Source organism: Pseudorasbora parva, chromosome 21 (genome assembly GCF_024679245.1).
Source record: "Pseudorasbora parva isolate DD20220531a chromosome 21, ASM2467924v1, whole genome shotgun sequence".
Lineage (NCBI taxonomy): Eukaryota > Metazoa > Chordata > Actinopteri > Cypriniformes > Gobionidae > Pseudorasbora > Pseudorasbora parva.
This window is the reverse complement of record NC_090192.1, coordinates 12,576,447-12,585,940: the sequence shown is the minus strand read 5'-3', so window position 1 is coordinate 12,585,940 and position 9,494 is coordinate 12,576,447. Positions and strand designations below refer to the sequence as shown.

Below are 9,494 nucleotides of genomic sequence, written 5' to 3'. Positions count from 1 at the left end.
TGTAAGACAAATTATTCAGATGTTTAAAAAAAAAAAAATATATATATATATATATTATATATAATAATATATATATATATATATATAATATATATATATATTATATATAATATATATAATAATATATATATATATATATATACACATTGATGTTTTCCTGCAAAGTGTTGATACAAATACTTGACTTCTCTCGTGTGAAATTGAAGTACATTTGGGTCTGCATGGCATATGCATAAAATAATACACTTCTTTAAATGATAAAACATTTTTTACATGATTGTAGTCTTGTGGACAATTGAAATACAGTACATCACATTGTGCTATTCTACAGCAAAGAAATGGAACTGCAGAAATTGAGGATGACATAGGAGCACTGGAGGGGGTCACACCACCACAGAATCTTGAGGTATGTAGAGTTCTGTAGTGTATATTTTTACTCAAAGTTTTAATTTGCTGAAACTGTAAAATTGCTAATTGCTGTTCATTTTGGAATATTTTTCATAAAGAACGAGAATGTGATGAGCAGCATCCGAGAAGGTGTTGAATGGTTAAAGGAAAATCACCAGCTGTTGAAGAGCAAATACTTGCCACCACGTATTGTCTGCATGGAGGAGGAAGATGCTCTGAATGCCCTTGCTTAACTGTGTTCTCATTGGCCCTCATTTATCAAAAGTGCGTACACCAAATTTCCAGCGTACACCTTGCGTACACCCAAACCCACGGTGGCTTTGAGATTTATCAATATGGACGTTGGCGTACGGCACGCTCAAATCCTACGCCAGCTCAGGAGGTGGTGTACGCACGTTTGAGTTAGTGGGAAAATGCGCAGAAAAACAATTCCTAACACCACAAAACGCACTGACAAGATATGCTATATGATCCACTGTTAAAAACCACAACAACAACATTTAGTGTTTATTTTTGTGCAACATGAACGTCAATGTTTAATTTGTGTGACTTTACCAAAGCGTTTGATCTGTAGGCATATGTATTCCTCCAGTCGCGAGCCTGTGCGCTTTATCTGACGTTTCAGGCCCGCGCCTGGCTCAGCAGCTGCGCACGGACTGGGACTAAAATAATTCAGACTGACAAAATAATAAAAATGGCCTTCTTCTTTTAAATAATAATAAAATCAATAAAAACGGCATTCTTCTTCTAAATAACAAGCGTCATTAAGAATAATAATCATAATAATAAGAAGAAGAATCTTACTCCACAATACATCATCACTATTGTACACCCCAATACATGTTCCGTGATACGAAATTAAATGCTAATTGTTTCAAAACGTGCTGTAAAATAATGCATTGTGATGGTAATTTATCATCCAAACAGCTATTTAAACTGCTGGAGTGCGCGTCTCAACCCCCACACTATTAACAGTACTCGTAATTTGGGTCCATATTTTGTTTTTGTAGGTGCCTTTAATCCCACTCTTTAAACTCCCAAATAAAACAATTTCGGGGTTTTTTTCCACTTCCCTGGTGATGGTCTCGATGGGCGCGTCTCAATCATCTCAATAGTTCAGTAGTCAGAGCACTGATCAGGGAGTCAGCCCATTAACTTATGCCCTAATCAGTGCCCTGACTAGTGGACTAGTGAGATTATTGAGCGCGCCCGAACTTCACGTCGGAGAAGTTTCGTTTCTTTGCCGTCTTCTGTTTGTCCATGGCGTAAAATGAGGGCGTGCGGGAGGCAGAGACTTGAATATATAGGGGCGTGTTATTCTAATGACGATCGTTTTCAGCCGTGGGATTTATCAAGGGCAAGTATTGCGTACACCTGAATTGCAGAGGTGCGCACAGCTTCATAAATCAGGCGGTGAGAGGAGTGTAAGCATAATCTTACGCCAACATATACACCCGTTTCTACGCAAGATTGATAAATGAGGGCCATTGTGAGGAACTTCTAGATGAGGATGATGAAATAAGGGCCCCATTTTATTTCACATTCAAAAACAAAGAGTCATGTCAGAGGTTAGGGACAAGAAAAATGCTTGTGGAGTGTCATCCTTTTATAACCCTGAAATTTGATTGTTTTTTTTTTTTTATTGCACTTGTTTAATTTTATAGTTAGTGATCAATTGTAATGGAACAATAATGAGATGTTTAAAATGTAAATTGTAAATAAATATAAATTAAATTGTATTCTTGTTTATGTCTCCAACAAATTGATAATATGCTCACACTTTCAGCCTGGTTAAAAGTAAGTTTTATGTGTGTTCAAGTTTATGCATTTACCCCAGCCATAATTAATCAACTTAAGGAATTAGTTATCTTGATTGTAAAATACTAAAAACCTTTTAAATGTCTATTCTAAAGTTAGATTTTTTTTTATACCAAACTTTGAAATACAATGTGTGTTTATTATACCAGGATGATCGTTTTTGGAGAAAAAACATAAAAGAAAGATTTAAGTGTTCATTGTTTTATTTCAGTAAAGGAGCCTAAAGGCCTTCGAGCAACAGCAGATGCAAAAAAATAATAGCATGAGCAACAATAACCAATAGATCGTTTTAAGACAGAACTAAGATTTAAAAATCAAATGTATCAGCATGAAACTACTGTTGTGAAACTGCGCATGCGCGGGTCAAAACCGCTGTAGTGAAACTACGCATGCGCGGGTCAAAACCGCTGTTGTGAAACTGCGCATGCGCAGGTCAAATCAAAACCGCTGTAGTGAAACTACGCATGCGCGGGTCAAATCCGCTGTTGTGAAACTGCGCATGCGCGGGTCAAAACCGCGGCTGGGGTAAAACTGTGGCTCTGCAGACAGATATTATTGAGCAAACGCGCCAAAGCGGGGGCGTTTTGAGGTTTGAAATCAACCACTCACAATACAGGTGGGGACGGAGGCGCACCCAATAGTAGTGTATTGTTTCATGCGCGCGAAAGTTGAAACCTCCGCATTGTTTCCGGAAGTACAGAGAACGGATTGTTTTTTTTTTTTGTGGTGTTTGGTTGAGATTTGGAATCGATCATTTTCGACAGATTTAATATGGAGAGTAAAAGGAACCTTAGTTTTTCTACTCCACTGAACAAAGGAGGACAAGCAAGCTCAAGCCCAGTCACTGTGAATGCCTTGATGAAGCAGCTGATCTCCGGCCAGAGTGCTATATCTCGTCAGCTTACTACTTTAATATCTGCACAGCATGAACGGGCTGATCTTCTCCAAGAACCTCTCCAGCATCTTTATTCTCTCGAGCAAAAATATGAGCAGCACGGACTAACTTACAGGAAGAGCCTAACAACACTGTGAAAAGATTTAAAAGGGCACGTAACGTGAGGTAAGTTCAGTTATTGTTATATAATGTGCCTGTAAACCAAAGTTGCCTTACAATTAACGTTAGCCTAATAACGTTATGTGTTTTGTGTCCAGCGGTTACTTTGATGGCCATCTTATTCAAACTTGAAAATATTGTGGTTCTTGCATATTGTGAATCCGTTTAAACGCATTTTAATTTCAAACTTTACAGGAATCTGTAAGGTGCCTTTGTGTGAAACCCAATTCAGAGAACAGCCCACACGATCCACAAACTGGGTAAGACTGCTTATTGTATACTGTAAATGTTAGGTTAATCTTCTACTAACGTCATATGGATTTGAAATGCCAAAACTGAATTTCATTAATTATAACTGCAACTTTCCCCCCAGAATAGTCATCACACAACCTCGCTGTGACCATTTTCCTTTGAAGAATTAAGGACAACTTTTACAGATGTTGACCCTGAATGTGTAAAAGGTAATCTTAAAGATTGTATTATTTTTTAAAGTAATTTTATATTAATATTTACCATGTGTGCTTTGTTTTGCTTACTTTTATTGGTATTACAATTATTCATGATTTATTTAGCAGGGGGTTGCTCTGGGAGTATGGGGTCCGGGGCCCCTTGCTTAGGGCAGTACGGTCCCTTTACAACCAGAGCAGGAGCTTGGTTCGCATTGCCGGCAGTAGGTCAAATTTGTTCCCGGTGCATGTTGGTCTCCGGCAGGGCTGCCCTTTGTCACCGGTTCTGTTCATAATTTTTATGGACAGAATTTCTAGACGCAGCCAAGGGCCGGAGAGTGTCCGGTTTGGGGACCACGCGATTTCATCGCTGCTCTTTGCAGATGATGTTGTCATGTTGGCAACCTCAGACCAGGACCTTCAACATGCACTGGGACGGTTTGCAGCCGAGTGTGAAGCGGCTGGGATGAGAATCAGCACCTCCAAGTCCAAGGCCATGGTTCTCAGTCGGAAAAGGGTAGCTTGCTCACTTCAGGTTGGTGGAGAGTTCTTGCCTCAAGTGGAGGAGTTTAAGTATCTTGGGGTCTTGTTCACGAGTGAGGGAAGGATGGAACGGGAGATTGACAGACGGATCGGTGCATCATCTGCAGTAATGCGGGCGATGTACCGGTCTGTTGTGGTGAAGAGGGAGCTGAGCCGTAAGGCAAAGCTCTCGATTTACCGGTCAATCTACGTTCCTACTCTCACCTATGGTCATGAGCTGTGGGTCATGACCGAAAGGACAAGATCCCGGATACAGGCGGCTGAAATGAGCTTTCTCCGCAGGGTGGCTGGGCGCTCCCTTAGAGATAGGGTGAGAAGCTCGGTCACTCGGGAGGAGCTCAGAGTAGAGCCGTTGCTCCTTCACATCGAGAGGAGCCAGCTGAGGTGGCTCGGGCATCTATTTCGGATGCCTCCTGGACGCCTTCCCAGGGAGGTGTTCCGGGCACATCCCACCGGGAGGAGGCCCCGGGGAAGACCCAGGACACGCTGGAGGGATTATGTCTCCAGGCTGGCCTGGGAACGCCTCGGGGTACCCCCGGAGGAGCTGGAGGAAGTGGCCAGAGAGAAGGAAGTCTGGGCGTCTCTGCTTAGACTGTTGCCCCCGCGACCCGGCCCCGGATAAGCGGAAGATGATGGATGGATGGATGGATTATTTAGCAGGTTGCAAGACATATTGAGACACCACGGAGGAAGTATTCTGTGGCTCAGCCTGAAAAGGCCCAAAAAAGACACACTATGAAGAACATGGCAAAGAACCGTCAAAGAAAGTGAAGGGTACGTTAAGAAACTTGCTAAGCATTTATTTTCTCTTTAGGAGATATGATTTTGTCAATATTGTGATTAAACTTATACATTAAACCCAATACTTTGATCAATTTGACTCATTAGTGAATAATGCAAATTGCATGTAAACTGGAGTGAAGAGTTCTGCTTGTCATGTGAGCACCTTCCTGCGATTAAGACCTTACTCTTAGAATGCATAGTTGCATTATTGTTGCACATGTAAACACAGTCTGTGTTTTAGTGGTTAAATTACTGTCATGTTTTGCAGTTGCTGGAGACCAGGTCCAGGGTTGTACAAGCTAACGCAGAAAGAGACCTGTGAGAGACTGCAACAATAGAGCAGATGTCTGATGAAGATGATGCTGTTGTTGATGGAAGGCCAGTGTGGATGGTGAGGTCTCCACCAAACAGAACCGCGGTTGTGTGCGCTCTGCCAAATGCTACGAACCAGACTAGAGGCTGACCGACGCTACACGTCACATCATCAGTGCATCATTATAATGTATCTTTACAAGGCTCTTTGGAAATGTTTCCACTTATATATATTGTTTACTTAGAACATATATTATATGCATTTTTTTTCTTTTATTCCTTTACATCGCCGTCCTTTAAATAGAATTTGCTCACTTTTTTTTCCCCCATTCATTTTATAATATATGTTTACAATGCTCTTTGGGAGTTTTTTTTTTTTTTTTTTTTTTTTTTTCACTTATTTTTATTGTTTACTTAGAACATTTATGTATATTATATAACCTTTTTTTAACATTCTGGTTCTAATTTTATAATGTTTACATTTTTGCATTGTCTCATTTTATAATGTTACATTTTAGATACACTGTGTATTTATTTCTTTATATTTCTTTATAACTTTTAAATATGTTGTGTTAATTTTATTTTTCATGCCTTTTTTACCCTTTCATTTTAACTTATGTTTATTTTATAAAGTTATATTTATATTGTTTATTTGTTCCTTTTAAATGCCTTTATTTTTGTATTTTTTTTTTGTTCTTTACATTTTCATCCCTTTTAAATACATTTTGTTCACTTGTTTTTGTTTCTATTCTTTTGCTTGTTTAAAATGCTCTTGGTAATGTTTTATGTACCTTAATAAATATTCCATATTTTCCTAAATTGTTTTTTGTGTGTATTTTTTCCTTTGGGGGAGAGGGGGGTGGGGTTTATGGTGTATGAGCAGTATCTGCATAGCTGACCTATAACCAATCAAATCACTAAGCTATAAGGCCTTGGGTGGGCTAAATTTTAAAAGTAACCAATAAAATCACTTTACTGGGTTTTCAATGTGCCCTGTCCTCCAATAGCAGTTTGGGTTTTGGGAGTGGTTTTAAAAGAACAACCAATCCAGTTTGAGTTGAAAGGCCAATAGGGGATGGGAGGCAAAGCTGCTCAGAGGTGTGAAAATGTCTCCTGAAAAAACCTGATGGGATTACTTGCCATGGCAACAAATGGCTGTAGCATGGAAGTATACGGCCACAACATACATCCGATTTGGTATCATTCCGGATGTATACGGATATATACCGATCCATGGAATTTGACCTATCTGGCCAGTATACTCCCGGATTCTTCCGAATTTCAGCAGTGTATACAGGAGTATACGGGTCCGGATACACCTTTTTTCATGCAGTGAGTCACTGTCTGGTCTCGTTTGCACACGCTCACACTACTGCTTGCTTCTACGGACTCACCTGCATACTTACCTGTTCTCCTTGTCTCCTGAGTGTCTGCCCGCCCTGTCTCCTGGCTTCTTGTCTCCATCGCTCCATCGCTTCAGTCTCCCACTTTTTGAAGTGTCCCACTTCAGTGAGCACTTCAGGAAACAACACGCTTCTTCTTCGCCTACTAAGTGTGTCAGTTCCATGGCCAGAACGGCGCCCTACTCTGGTTTGGCAGAGGATTGCAATGGGTTTCTGCTACAATGTTCGCTGGTCCTGGGTTTGCAGCCGCACTTATACCCACATGATCGCGCCAAGGTGGCGTTCATCACTTCACAGCTAGCTGGTAAAGTGCTTTAATGGGTGGAATCCCTGTGGTCCACCGACAGTCCTGTGATCCAGACCCTCTCAGGTTTCATCACACATTTCAAGGAGGTCTTTGGGAAACCCATCGATCGGTGAGCAACTTCATCACCTTAAGCAAGGTTCTCAGTCTGTAAATGAGTATGCTCTACAGTTTTCGAACCCTCGCGGCTGCCAGTGGCTGAAATGAACAATCCCTGATAACGAACTACAGACAGGGTCTGGATCCTCAAGTGCGGCTGCATCTCGCTGCATTACAGGATACCATCAGGCCATAAAGGTTCATTCAACTCTCCATCCGCTTCGCCACTCGTATGCAGTCGTGTATCGAAGAAAACCAGGGCCAGCCGTCATTCTCTCCTTCCCTCCACTGACCAGATGGTGTAAGCCCTCCAGAACCAGCCCACAAGGCAATGCAACTGGAAAACTCACGACTGACAGCGGCTGAGCGGCAGAGGCGGCTGACCCAGACACTGCATGAAAAGTGGGATTTTCGTCCCCGTAAACGGCCGGAAATCTCCCTGATTTTCGACAATTAACGTCAGTTTACAGCCTGTGAACGTCGCGTTCGTCTGTGCCACATATTGACGGAAACGAACCATGACGTATGTGGAGCTTGCGGAGGCATGCTGGCGCCGGCGCTAATGGCTCTAATTAGCATATGAATAGCAGCTCTGGGCGGCGCCTTGCCGGAATGGCTTGAATTTCCTCACTCAGTATTGGTTGAAACTACTGCATTGAAACAAGAAATATCACTCGTGATTGGTTGGCAGATCTGTTACTATTGGTCAACCTGGGTAATAAATTAATAAATTTAAACCCCCAAATTATAATAATTTTACACACATATATATATATATATATATATATATATATATATATATATATATATATATATATATATATATATTATTATGATTTGCATATTATTTTTTAATTGTATATATTCATGTGATATGCTATTATGTTTTATATTCATGTCATTGTTATCCTATGGACTATGCTATTATAACCATCAAGGACATTCATTTATTGAGGAAAGGAAAATATGCCAGGGACGTGCAGTTTATTCAAAGAAAGAGCTTTATTAGAACAAACAAACACACAACCAAATGCAAAACGTTTGAGATCTGCCCACACAACAATAGGAAGCTCACGAAAAGCCCAAAATCCTACAGCACCATGAAGTCCGCTTCAGAGCTGTAGGTAACTAGCGCCATTCTGTCTGATTTCAGTCCATTTTTCAGACGTCTGTCGTGCGTTGCCCTGTTCTTTGGAATCGCCTCTAATCTCGATTGCAGCGTGGCACAGAGCTCGGCGAGCTCCTGGCTGGTCAAACAGTCCATCCAGACACCGCGCGAACGATGCCGTCTTCCTCATCAGACATCAGGTCTATGGTAGCGCACTTCCAAAGGCCCACCTCATCCTCAGCTAACACACTCTTTCTTGCTTGTAGCAGCTGTAAAAACAAACAATAAAGACAATCAGTATTGCGCGATGTACTGCGTAAAATGCACCTGAAAAATAGTCACACTGACCAAAAACGGATCTAATCTAATAAATCTTACCCTCTTTCTTCTCAATCGACTCCGAGCTGAACTCTTCACAGCTTCTGCGTGCGATGCAAGAACTGGATGTTTGTACCTCCTGCGTACTGTCTCTATGTCTTACATGCAGCTGGAAAACAATTAAATGAGTGTTATGACGAAGTTGTGAAGACGGCGTACTGCTTCCTGTAAAATGACCAGAAAAAGAAAACACTTTTATAAAGCAACTTACATTTGTTCTTTTACAAGGCTAATTTCATCTTGTGCTACTTAAAAAGCTTTGCTTTAGGTTACTTTAGCTTAGATAACAGTCTTACCGCAATCTTAGGACTGGTCTTCTCTTAGGCACTCGTCTTCTCTTCTAATGGGTCCTGCACACTGTGCGATTTTTCAAAATCCTTTGCGAATGTCCCTTGTCAGACTGTACGAACATGATCGCCATGTCACACTGAAAGATCTCAGTTGACATTAATGTCAGACTGCACGATAGTGAAGGCGCGCTAAAAACGGACACGCGCAAGAAAACTCACCCGGAGTTTTATATCATCAATGAATGACGCGTTCAGTGATGGTGAGCTGCATTACACGCGGGGCTGAAATGCTGGCTACAAACAAATCTCTAGCTCTCGTTTTGGTCATGGTTTGTCTTGAAAAACTGAGATATTTGACTGTCGTCGTAGGAGAAGTCACACTGCAGGATTCTGTGCCAAATCTTCTGACACTGTCAGAATTTCGTCTGAGGTAAAATTTGATCGCAGCGCTCATTAATCGGCTGCCGGTGAACATGTCAAACTAACGACCAAAGACGTCAGATTTTAGCCTAGGATCTGAGGAATCTTTTAGGATTTGCTAAATTTGT

At 41.2% G+C, this 9,494-nt stretch overlaps 2 long non-coding RNA genes across 3 annotated transcripts; one reads left to right on the top strand and one right to left on the bottom strand.

The window, feature by feature from the left end:
* The first annotated feature begins 3,443 nt into the window (after positions 1 to 3,443).
* Positions 3,444 to 5,680, top strand: LOC137056119 (uncharacterized). Its single transcript, XR_010900196.1, has 4 exons — positions 3,444 to 3,540; positions 3,654 to 3,741; positions 4,927 to 5,043; positions 5,321 to 5,680. It is a non-coding gene; the product is annotated as an uncharacterized lncRNA (long non-coding RNA).
* A 2,609-nt stretch (positions 5,681 to 8,289) lies between these two features.
* On the bottom strand, positions 8,290 to 9,264 carry LOC137056298 (uncharacterized). 2 transcript variants are annotated; one of them, XR_010900289.1, is made up of 3 exons: positions 8,953 to 9,264; positions 8,657 to 8,821; positions 8,290 to 8,547 (listed from the first exon to the last, which is right to left on the bottom strand). It is a non-coding gene; the product is annotated as an uncharacterized lncRNA (long non-coding RNA). The 2 variants fall into 2 exon arrangements; XR_010900290.1 differs by having other exon boundaries at positions 8,657 to 8,765; positions 8,953 to 8,992.
* Between the last annotated feature and the right edge of the window lie 230 nt (positions 9,265 to 9,494).